Raw genomic sequence first — 10,310 nt, forward strand, 5'->3', positions numbered from 1 at the left:
TTTCTCTTCTCATAGTTTATAAAGATTGTAAAAAATATAAAATAAATATAAAATATAAAATATATATAAAATATAAAATATATATAAAATATAAAATATAAATATATATAAAATATAAAATATAAATATATATAAAATATAAAATATATATAAAATATAAAATATAAATATATTTTGCTAAAAGTATTATTCTATTATTGATCGATTGACTTCCGTCGACGATAACAAGCTGTCCAGGCCCTGAGGCAGCAAAGCAGTCCCAAACCATGATGCTCCCTCCACCATACTTTACAGTTGGGATGAGGTGTTGATGTTGGTGTGCTGTGCCTTCTTTACTCCACACATAGTGTTGTGTGTTCCTCCCAAACAACTAATCTTTAGTTTAATCTGTCCACAGAATATTTTACCAGTAGTGCTGTGGAACATCCAGGTGCACTTTTACAAACTTCAGACATGCAGCAATGTTTTTTTGGACAGCAGTGGCTTCTTCCGTGGTGTCCTCCCATGAACACCATTCTTGTTTAGTGTTTTTCGTATCGTAGACTCGTCAATAGAGATGTTAGCATGTTCCAGAGATTTCTGTAAGTCTTTAGCTGACACTCTAGGATTCTTCTTAACCTCATTGATCATTCTGTTCTGTTCTCTTGCAGTCATCTTTGCAGCATGGCCACTCCTAGGGAGAGTAGCAACAGTGCTGAACTTTCTCCATTTATAGACTATTAGTCTGACCGTGGACTGATGAACATCAAGGCTTTTAGAGATACTTCTGTAACCCTTTCCAGCTTTTTGCAACAATTCTTTATCATAGGTCTTCTGAGATCTCTTCTGTTCGAGGCATGGTTCACATCAGGCAATGCTTCTTGTGAATAGAAAACTAATTTTGTGAGTGTTTTTTATAGGGCAAGGCAGCTCTAACCAACATCTCCAATCTCGTCTCATTGATTTGACTCCTGACTCCAATTAGCTTTAGGAGAAGTCATTAGACTAGAGGGGTTCACATACCTTTTTCCAACCTACACTGTGAATGTTTAAATTATTTATTCAATATAGACAAGAAAAAAATATATTAATTTGTGTGCTATTTAGTTTAAGCACATTGTGTTTGTCTATTGTTGTGACTTAGATGAAGATCAGATCACATTTTATGACCAATTTATGCAGAAATCCAGGTAATTCCAAAGAGTGGTTGTAAGAATTTGAATAATAATTAGTGATGTACCGATATGTCATTTTTGGCCGATACCGATATCCGAATACTTTCCTTGCCAAAAAAAAAACGATACAGATATTTAACATTTTAGCGGCCTTTTAAGCATTCTAGTAGTGTTAAATAGTTAAAACACACACATGGACGGAGTGGTCTAAGGCAGTGCAAGAGGCATCACTACAGTCCCTGGTTCGAATCCAGGCTGTATCATATCCTGCTGTGATTGGGAGTCCCATAGTGCGGTGCACAATTGGCCCATCGTCGTCTGGGTTTGTCCGGGGTGGGGGAGGGTTTGTCCGGGGTGGGGGAGGGTTCGTCCGGGGTGGGGGAGGGTTCGTCCGGGGTGGGCCGTCATTGTGAATAAGAATTTCTTCTGAACTGACTTGCCTAGTTAAATAATGGTCACACACACACACACACACACACACACACACACACACACACACACACACACACACACACACACACACACACACACGCACCACACTGACCCAAAACCTTATTTTGTTGGCATTGATTATCCCCATTACCAGTAAAACATCAAAACCTATTTCCTTCATTCACTTGCTGTGTTGTTTCGTTGTTCATTAGTTCAGTCGTTTCATTGTCAACCAGGATTTCTATGGAAAACGCTGTTTGGGTCTTTGTGTGTCAAAAAAGATACACGTCAAATAACACGCCATCTGTTTCAGTAGCTGTAGTTGTTAGCTAACTATATAGCTAGGTGACTATATAGCTAGGTGACTATATAGCTAGGTGACTATATAGCTAGGTGACTATATAGATAGGTGACTATATAGCTAGGTGACTATATAGCTAGGTGACTATATAGCTAGGTGACTATATAGATAGCTGACTATATAGCTAGGTGACTATATAGATAGGTGACTATATAGATAGGTGACTATATAGCTAGGTGACTATATAGCTAGGTGACTATATAGCTAGGTGACTATATAGATAGGTGACTATATAGATAGGTGACTATATAGCTAGGTGACTATATATAGCTAGGTGACTATATAGATAGGTGACTATATAGATAGGTGACTATATAGCTAGGTGACTATATAGATAGGTGACTATATAGATAGGTGACTATATAGCTAGGTGACTATATAGATAGGTGACTATATAGATAGGTGACTATATAGCTAGGTGACTATATAGCTAGGTGACTATATAGCTAGGTGACTATATAGCTAGGTGACTATATAGATAGGTGACTATATAGCTAGGTGTCATCATCTAAAATAACCCTCATTTATAAGGCAGTTCTTATTTGATTCATGGTGGTCGGACCCATCTATGTGAAGCTAGCCACAATAAGGATTAGCCACAATAGTGGACTCTGCGGTTAGCCTTCAAAATAAAAGTATGGCATAATTTGTAAGTCGCTCTGGATAAGAGTGTCTGATAAATGACTTAAATGTAAATGTAATTCTACAATTTGTATTCATTCACATTACTGTCAATGACAAACTTTCATTTTGAAGGCAAACTGCAAATTCCACTATTGTGCCTAATCCTTATTGTGGCTAGCTTCACAACACATGACCCTGTCCGGTCGATCCTCACTAGCCAGATGAAGCTAGCTGGCTAGCTATTTATTTTCATGATCTGAAGTTCAATTCCAATAGTCGAACAACAAGTGACAACCTAGCTAATACTTACTCACAAAGATTCCTAAATCATTGCTAAGAATAATGAAAATGACTGTGTTTCTACTGGTCATTGTTTTCAGGCTGGTTGTATTGGTGCTAGCTGGGTACCAGCTAAAAACTAGCTAGGTACCAGCTAAAACTAACTAAATTACCAAGCTAAAGCTAGCTAGGTACCAAGCTAAAGTGATTACAACTAGGATAGGAAAATAAATGATGCTTTATTACCATATTATTATATATTATTATTATATTATTATGTTATTATATTATATATTATTATATATTATTATTATATATTATATATTATTATATAGTATTATTATATATTATATATTATTATATAGTATATTATATATTATTATTATTATATAGTATTATTATATGTTATATATTATTATATATATATTATTATATTATTATTATATATTATTATTATTATATATAGCATTATTATATGTTATATATTATTATATAATATATATATAATATATTATTATATATTATATTATATATTATTATATTATATATATATTATTATTTATATTATTATTATTATTATATATGTTATATATTATTATATATATATTATTATTATATTATATATTATATATTATTATTATTATATTTATATTATTATTATATTATATATTATTATTATTATTATTATATATTATATATTATTATTATTATATATTATATATTATTATATTATATATTATATAATATATTATATATTATATATTATTATTATATATTATTATATTATATTATTATTATATATATATATTATATATTATTATTAGTATTATTATATATTATATATTATTATATATTTATTATATATATATTATTATTATATATATATTATTATATTATTATTATATATATATTATTATATATTATTATTATATTACTAATATATATTATATATTATTATATTATTATATATATATTATTATTATATTATTATATATTATATATTATTATATAGTATATATTATTATTATATATTATTATTATTATTATATTACTATATATTATTATATATTATTATATTATATATTATTATATATTATTATTATTATTATATATTATTATTATTATTATATTATATATTATTATTATTATATTATATATACTACTATATATTATTATTATATATTATATGTTATTATTACTATATATATTATTATTATTATTATTATATTAATACTATATAATATTATATATTATTATTTATTATATAATATATAATAATTATATTATTATATTATATATTATTATTATTATATATTATATATTATTATTATTATATAATATAATATTTATTAATATTACCAGATAATATATATTATATTATATATTATTATATAGTATATATTATTATTATTATTATATATTATAATTATATTATTATAGTATTATTATATATTATTATATAGTATTATTATATTATTATATATATTATATATTATTATTATATATTATATATTATTATATAGTATTATTATATATTATATATTATTATATAGTATTATTATATGTTATATATTATTATATATTATATTATATAGTATTATTATATTATTATATATTATTATATAGTATATATTATATTATATATTATTATATAGTTATATTATATAGTATTATTATATATTATATATTATTACCATAGTATTGTAAACATCATTAGTAGGCGATTGTTTGCAGATTTTTGTACATCTTTGACAGTGCTACTGTATCTTCTTTGACACGCAAAGACCCAGAAAGCGGGCGTTCCGTGGTATGTCGTGAGGCTGATAGCAGTGGCGCTATTGCTGTGTAACTCCGGTGAGCAACATCTGAAAAAATAGCTCGCGATGGTGCAGCCATGCGATTATTTCGACCAGTGGCGAAAGCCAACATCACCGGGCGAGCGGTTGATTGTCAGAGGGCATTGAATTCCATTATCTTTTGGCTTTAATAGGTTAGATTTAGAAACTGAACCTTCGGGAGATATTAGCTAAAAATGCCAACATCGGTATCGGGCGATTCGATATGTTCTGATATATTGTGATCTAAAAAGAATTTGTGGAAAATTCAGCAACGTAATATAAATACGAACCAAGGGAATCAATCTGGGGCTTTCCTTCCACAGAAGCAGAAAAAGAACATAGGAGAGATGAGAAGAGACCAGACGTACAAAACGGTGGCCTGTGGAATCCACACGGCTGCGCACAGTGGACCTCGACTGGGTTTTTACTTGTGGCCTGCTGGAATCCACACGCTGCAGCACAGTGGACCTCGACTGGGTTTTTACTTGCGGCCTGTGGAATCCACACGCTGCAGCACAGTGGACCTCGACTGGGTTTTTTTACTTGTGGCCTGTGGAATCCACGCTGCAGCACAGTGGGACCTCGACTGGGTTTTACTTGTGGCCTGTGGAATCCACCGCTGCAGCACAGTGGACCTCGACTGGGTTTTTTACTTGTGGCCTGTGGAATCCACACGCTGCGGCACAGTGGACCTCGACTGGGTTTTTACTTGTGGCCTGTGGAATCACGCTGCAGCACAGTGGACCTCGACTGGGTTTTTGTAGCCTGTGGAATCACACGCATGGCACAGTGGACCTCGACTGAGTTTTTACTTGGCCTGTGGAATCCACCGCTGCAGCACAGTGGACCTCGACTGGGTTTTACTTGTGGCCTGTGGAATCCACCGCTGCAGCTGGTGGACCTCGACTGGGTTTTTACTTGTGGCCTGTGGAATCCACCGCTGCAGCACAGTGGACCTCGACTGGTTTTTACTTGTGGCCTGTGGAATCCACAGGCTGCAACAGTGGACCTCGACTGGGTTTTACTTGTAGCCTGTGGAATCCACGCTGCAGCACAGTGGACCTCGACTGGGTTTTACTTGTGGCCTGTGGAATCCACCGCTGCAGCACAGTGGACCTCGACTGGGTTTTTTACTTGTGGCCTGTGGAATCCACACGCTGCAGCACAGTGGACCTCGGCTGGGTTTTTACTTGTGGCCCCTGTGGAATCCACACGCTGCAGCACAGTGGACCTCGACTGGGTTTTTACTTGCCCGATCAAATTATTAACTAGAACCCAGCAAATCCGTTTCTCTCCGTCTGCCTGTCTGTGTGTGTGTGTGTGGTGTGTGCATAGAAGTGTGTGTGTGTGTGTATGTGTATGTGTGTGTGTGTGTGTGTGTGTGTGTATGTGTCTGTGTGTGTGTGCGTGTATGGTGTGTGCGTGTGTATGGTGTTATGGTGTGTGCGTGTGTATGGTGTGTGCGTGTGTGTGTGTGCGTATGGTGTGTGCGTCGTGGTGTGTGTGTGTGTGTATGTGTGTGTGCTATAGTGTGTGCATTAATATGAATTGTGTGCATGTGTGTGTGTGTGGTGGCGCTAATGCGTGTGTGTGTGGTGTATATGTGCGTGTGCGTGCGAATGCGTGCGTGCGTCACGAGAAACGATGACAACTCTCTGTAAAAACAAGTGGAGAGAATTATGACTGTCATGAGATAAACTTAACAGGCCCAAATAAACGTTTATGTATGCAAACATCACGTTCAAGATGGACCTAAATAGCATGTGGCAGTTTAAAGAGGCACTGTGCAGAAATATCCGTCATTTCTGGGTTGCTAACATTCTAATAGTTAGCCCAATTCAGTTTATGTGACAAAACCATAAACCATAAACCATAAATATAGTATTTTCAGCTGTTTGAAGCTGGTGTACAAAACCGAAACAAAACTTTAAAAACCTAAAAATAGTACACATAGAACAGATCTACGACTTCTTAGACTGGCTTTCAACGAGAATGACAGATCTATAACACATAGAACAGATCCACGGCTGCTTAGACTGGCTTTCAATGAGAATGACAGATCTATAACACATAGAACAGATCTACGGCTATAGACTGGCTTTCAGTGAGAATTCTATAACACATAGAACAGATCCACGGCTTCTTAGACTGGCTTTCAATGAGAATGACAGATCTATAACACATAGAACAGATCCACGGCTGCTTAGACTGGCTTTCAATGAGAATGACAGATCTATAACACATAGAACAGATCTGCGGCTTCTTAGACTGGCTTTCAGGGAGAAAATGACAGATCTATAACACATAGAACAGATCTACAGCTTCTTAGACTGGCTTTCAATGAGAATGACAGATCTATAACACATAGAACAGATCCCACGGCTGTTGAGCTGGCTTTCAGTGAGAATGACAGATCTATAACACATAGAACAGATCCACGGCTTCTTAGACTGGCTTTCAATGAGAATGACAGATCTATAACACATAGAACAGATCTACGGCTTCATGACTGGCTTTCAGGGAGAATGACAGATCTATAACACATAGAACAGATCTACAGCTTCTTAGACTGGCTTTCAATGAGAATGACAGATCTATAACACATAGAACAGATCTACGGCTTCTTGACTGGCTTTCAATGAGAATGACAGATCTATAACACATAGAACAGATCTACGGCTTCTTAGACTGGCTTTCAGTGAGAATGACAGATCTATAACACATAGAACAGATCTCGGCTTCTTAGACTGGCTTTCAATGAGAATGACAGATCTATAACACACATTTCTATGTGAATTTGGTCAGGTAAGCCCAAAAGTTAGATATTGTAGAATTAAGTTCTTTATTTAGGATCAAAAATCAAGTTCAGGCTAAAGATAAAGTACTATGTTTCAGTTTGTTTATATAACCACGTGTGTCAACATTGAATGCTCAGTTTTCAGTGTGTTTTGTTGAATTTGTCTTGGTCAAACACCCATGAAACAGCTTTCCTGCAAATGGGCATGTGCCAATCGAACTCAACAAGGAAACAGTCGGTGGGTGCATTCGATTAATGTTTATTGGAAAGGGTATAGATTGTCAGCAAATATAGAAAGACACGCAACTACAGAGGACAAACATAGGCACAAGTAAGCGTTTCATAATTTTTAAAAAATGTTTAAGTAGTGACCTTATGCAAATCAATGTAGTTGGGTTGAATTCCACAAAACCTGGTCTCTGTTCACAGTTCATCAGAAACTGAATTCTCCATGAAGTGGAATATAGTCCAGCTAATGCTGGCATATCCTATTTATATTGAACAGTAGTGAAAAAGTACTCAAGTGTCATACTTGAGTAAAAGTAAAGATACCTTATTGAAAATGCATCAAGTAAAAGTGAAAGTCGCTGCAGTAAAATACTACTTGAGTAAAGTCTATAAGTATTTGGTTTTTGAAATATACATAAGTACATGTAATTGCTGAAATATACTTAGAAGTATCAAAAGTAAAAGTATAATCATTTCAAATTCCTATTAATGCAAACCAGATTGCAAAATGTTAAATGGTGCTTATTTAAGGATGGCCTGGGGGCACACTCGATCGGTGGCGTCGACCGCCGAACGCCGCCGAACAAGGAGAAGAGCCGACTTCGGAGGAGAGTCGTGACACCAGGGATGTTCTCTTGATAAGTGCGCGAATTTGACTATTTTCCTGTCTGATGTGTTCAAAATGTAACGAAGTACTTTTGGGTGTTTTAAGAAAAATGTATGGAGTAAAAGTACATTAGTGTATTTAGTAATGTAGTGAAGTTAAGTAATAGTTATCAAAAATATAAATATTAATATTACGATACCCCCAAAAACTACTTAATAACGTTAGTCATTACACCACTAATATTGAACACATCGCATTGCCATTTACTAATAGTTTAAAACGATAATCAGAAGATACAAACGTAGAAAGAAATGTAAACATACAATAGAAAACTTAGTTCAACATAGCCTACCTCGCAATGGTGCAATCGGTGTGGAAGCATCGAAGTCTCGCCTGGAGATGAGCAGGCGGTTGACTCCCGGTTGGATCGCACCGAAGCCCCTCAGGACCGGACCTGCGACACAATTACACACCGGACAAATATCCAGGCGTTTCAGCTTGGTGTAAAGCAGGTATGAAGCCCCGCCGACGAGATGTTTTAGAAAGAGGTCAAAAACTTGGGGTAGACAAATCAGTCGTCCTGTCCTCCGACGCTGAAAAGGGCGACTTGCACTCCGTAATACATCGACCATTCTGCACTCACTGGTTGTGGTTGTAGTTGTAGTGGTGGAAATTCCTCGATCTCGAAAAACCGGTGTGTTGGCGAATCCCAAGCCACCGGATGGGACTCCTGACCCGGTTAGGAAGGGGTTGAGTCCGGTGGTGGTGAGCCGCGGGGAGTCTGGATGAGGGCTGGTGGTTGTGGCGGTGTAGATCGGGTCTGAGCGGAATATTCCCAAGGAGGAAGGTGCTCCTGAGCCGGGTGAGAGGACAGGAGGGGTCGCCGGGACGGCCATAGTGGTGGACATGGTCACTTTCACTTGTTGTTCTCTCTCACTGGCGCTTATTTGTTCTCGGTCCTCTCCTCACTCTCTCTGTGCTTTTCTCTCGGTTTCCCACGCTCTACCCTGGTCGTCACTAGTTACCACAGCCACAAAGTCAGAAGACCCGCCTACTCGACCAATCAATGTGCTAGACAGCGCAGCTGCTGATATCATTGATCCAATCATATTGTATTAGTTACATGCGCCGAATACAACAGGTGTAGGAGACCTTACCGTGAAATACTGAATACAACAGGTGTAGTAGACCTTACAGTGAAATGCTGAATACAACAGGTGTAGTAGACCTTACCGTGAAATGCTGAATACAACAGGTGTAGTAGACCTTACAGTGAAATGCTGAATACAACAGGTGTAGTAGAGTTACAGTGAAATGCTGAATACAACAGGTGTAGTAGACCTTACCGTGAAATGCTGAATACAACAGGTGTAGTAGACCTTACAGTGAAATTCTGAATACAACAGGTGTAGTAGACCTTACAGTGAAATGCTGAATACAACAGGTGTAGTAGACCATACAGTGAAATGCTGAATACAACAGGTGTAGTAGACCTTACAGTGAAATGCTGAATACAACAGGTGTAGTAGACCTCACAGTGAAATGCTGAATACAACAGGTGTAGTAGACCTTACAGTGAAATGCTGAATACAACAGGTGTAGTAGACCTTACAGTGAAATGCTGAATACAACAGGTGTAGTAGACCTCACAGTGAAATACTGAATACAACAGGTGTAGTAGACCTTACAGTGAAATGCTGAATAAAACAGGTGTAGTAGACCTTACAGTGAAATGCTGAATACAACAGGTGTAGTAGACCTTACCGTGAAATGCTGAATACAACAGGTGTAGTAGACCTTACCGTGAAATGCTGAATACAACAGGTGTAGTAGACCTTACAGTGAAATGCTGAATACAACAGGTGTAGCAGACCTCACAGTGAAATACTGAATACAACAGGTGTAGTAGACCTTACAGTGAAATGCTGAATACAACAGGTGTAGTAGACCTCACAGTGAAATGCTGAATACAACAGGTGTAGTAGACCTT

General features: G+C 36.1%; 1 pseudogene; it reads right to left on the minus strand.

The window, feature by feature from the left end:
• Positions 1–5,056: 5,056 nt before the first annotated feature.
• On the minus strand, positions 5,057–9,324 carry LOC135566597 (dachshund homolog 2-like; annotated as a pseudogene).
• Between the last annotated feature and the right edge of the window lie 986 nt (positions 9,325–10,310).

The sequence above is a fragment of the Oncorhynchus nerka genome, unplaced genomic scaffold (assembly GCF_034236695.1).
Source record: "Oncorhynchus nerka isolate Pitt River unplaced genomic scaffold, Oner_Uvic_2.0 unplaced_scaffold_4060, whole genome shotgun sequence".
Classification (NCBI taxonomy): domain Eukaryota; kingdom Metazoa; phylum Chordata; class Actinopteri; order Salmoniformes; family Salmonidae; genus Oncorhynchus; species Oncorhynchus nerka.